The sequence below is a fragment of the Meleagris gallopavo genome, chromosome Z (assembly GCF_000146605.3).
Source record: "Meleagris gallopavo isolate NT-WF06-2002-E0010 breed Aviagen turkey brand Nicholas breeding stock chromosome Z, Turkey_5.1, whole genome shotgun sequence".
Lineage (NCBI taxonomy): Eukaryota > Metazoa > Chordata > Aves > Galliformes > Phasianidae > Meleagris > Meleagris gallopavo.
Window position 1 is genome coordinate 24,016,975 of NC_015041.2, and position 2,828 is coordinate 24,019,802.

Genomic DNA, 2,828 nt, shown 5'->3' on the forward strand with positions numbered 1-2,828 from the left:
CACAGTGTGTGTGTGTGTGTGTGTGTGTGTGTGTGTGTTTGTGTGTCTTCACATCCTTCTACAGCCAGACACTATAATGTGATTAAAATTAGCCTGATATACTGTAGAGACTGGGGAAGTTATTTTATTAGTGCCTGTGATCAGCTAGCCAAGGATGAGACGGGAAGCTGAGAAGAGAATTTGTCCTGTCGTGGCATTGCTGCTACACTTAAGTGTGTTGGAGTGAATGGAGTAGGAACCTTGCTCACTTGAACTCTCTCTGCATGAAGATTTGCCATTCATTCACACATAGATACAGCTCACATTGAGACTCCCCTGAGGTACTGCTTGTGCAGCACTTGGTACTCATCTTCCAAGGCTAGAGAATAAAGGCATCCATGGTTCATCCAATGGCTGAAAGGAACAAGGTCTATACTCTTATCAGGTGTTTATCCATTTCCTTTTTGTGACAACATTTTTCCTTTGGAACCAACAAAACCATTTTTTACTGCCTGAAAACAGCCAACTATTTTGCTTTGTTATAGGCTTAGCAGGCACACCCATTCTGGCCCTTTCTCTTAGACAGCAAAATGCACAAAGGCTTGGCGCAGCTCCTGTGTGCCACATCACAGTGTGTTGTTGTTTTTAGATTGCATTCTTGATCCTCATTTGTCTTAACATATAAAGAAATGTCTCCAAAGATCCACTTATAATGCTGGGATTGTGTTCACGGAGTGTTCATTGTGTTGTCTTAAGGAGAAGTCACATGCAAAGTCAGCTCCACACACAGCCTTGAGCTTATGGAGTGGCAGATATGCACGGTGCACACTGACAGGCTAAACTGAGGACCACATGAATTTGGTCCTCCTGGATGGGACATGAGCCAGCAATGTGCCCACGCAGCCAACTGTAGCGTGGGCTGCATCAGAAGAAGTGTGGCCATCAGGATGAGGGAGGTGATCATGCCCCTCTCCTCTCACTGATGAGGCCTCACCTTGAGTACTGCATCCAGATGTAGAGTCCGCAGTACAGAAGGGACATGGACCTGTTGGACAATGTCCAAATGAGGGCCACAAAAATGATCCAAGAGATGGAACACCTCTCCTACAAGGACAAGGACTGTTTAGCCTGGAGAACAGAAGGCTCCAGCAAAACTTGGTAGCAGCCTTTCATTATCTAAAAGGGAACTGTAAGAAGGAAAGGGATGGGTTCTTTAGTGCAGTCTTTTGTGATAAGACAAGGGGAAATTGTTTCAAACTGAAAGAGGAGATTTAAGTTGGATATAAGGAGGAAGATTTTTACAAGAAGAGTAGTGAGGCAATGGAACAGGTTGCTCGGAGAGGTGGTGGATGCCCCATCCCTGGAGATGCTCAAAATCAGGCTAGATGGGGCTCTTAGCAACTGGTCTAGCTGTGGGTGTTCCTGTTCATTGCAGAGGAGCTGGACTAGATGCCCTTTAAAGGGCTCTTCTAACTCAAACAATTCTGTGATTTATTTCATTGTGAAGCTACTTAATCACCATAGGTGTTGTGGAGACGTTTAATGAGGGTTTCAGATTTGCTGTGTTCTTTTAGTTATTTGTTATTGGTGTTTTTCTGCTGAGTAATTTCAATACTGTTTCACGAAGGAGAAAAAATTATTTGTGATTCCTGTTTGGTGCTTATGACTTAACTTGCAATTTGCATGTCTTTCTAGAGAGTTTTTCAATATTTTTTTTTCTGTAGATGCATTAATTTTTAAGTCCTGGGACTTTCTAAAGAGCCTGTTCCTTCCTTCCTTATCCTACACTTATGCTTTGAGCCCAAGGACAACTTGTTAGGGGTTGCTTGACTTCAGCAGTGTAGTGATGGGAGAACCAGGGAATGTCATTGCATAGGAAGGCAAGCAACCAGACAAGCAGAGGAAAGGGTCTGGGAAGAAAGGGAGAACAGGAAAGTTGGAACGATGGAGCTTGAATTTGCAGGAACTGGATGAAGGGACTCATAGTCATCCAAGGCCAGGATGAGGGATGAAGGTGTAACTGTATTTGGGGTTAGAATTTATGGAACAGGTAAGTGGATGCAAGTTGAGAAACTGAATGAGAAATTCCAAGTGTGGGAAGAAGGTAGAGAAAGACCGGGAAACTACAGGCAGCAGGAGCTGGTGTGAGAGTGTATGCAAACCTTAGGGCTGGAGGGAGAAGGAAGGGTGACTAGCCTAGGGCAGGGAGCCATGGAAAGGTGGCATTGCAAAGGACAGAGCCAGGAGGAGAGTCTGGGGATAGAACACTGAATTTAGGAAGGAAAAGCGGTAACGTGGGGTGCTGCTTTGTCCCATTTCCTCCTGCTGGTGTTCTGTGGAGACCCCTCCCCTGCTTAGCCTTGAGGCAGACCTGCTGGAAGAGGTTGTGTGTTTCTGTGCTTGAAGTATGCGTGTATACGTGTATTTTTGCTTCCACTCTGGTATTCAGTTGGCTATTTTGGGTGCATCTATAAGTAAATACTACTCGGCATACCGAGACTCTGGTCTTCCAGCAGGAATATGTGGTCTGGACAGGGAGGGTTGTGTGTGTCCCTCAAGCAGTCGCTACACAGGGAGTGCTTAGAGGAATGCGACAGCAGTGTGCTCTCTGCCTGCTCTGGTTGGCGTCCCACGCTCACCTGGAGCCGGGGAAGGCAGCGTCCCCACAGAGCATCCTGCTTCGGGGCGTCCTGCAGCAGCCAGAAGCGCTAGAGATTGTCATGAAAGCAGTTACGCTGTCTGCAGACAGAGCAGCCTTCCTTAAGCATGCCAAGGAAACTGGAAAAACAGGAGCCTTTTTTTTCCCCCCTCCTGAACCCTTTCAGTGCAACATTAAGTCACTTCCTGTA

General features: G+C 46.1%; 1 protein-coding gene across 1 annotated transcript in view; it reads left to right on the forward strand.

Annotated features, from left to right (window-relative positions):
- KANK1 (KN motif and ankyrin repeat domains 1) overlaps positions 1-2,828 on the forward strand; it is a 404,522-nt gene that overhangs the window by 22,608 nt on the left and 379,086 nt on the right. The window lies entirely within an intron of this gene.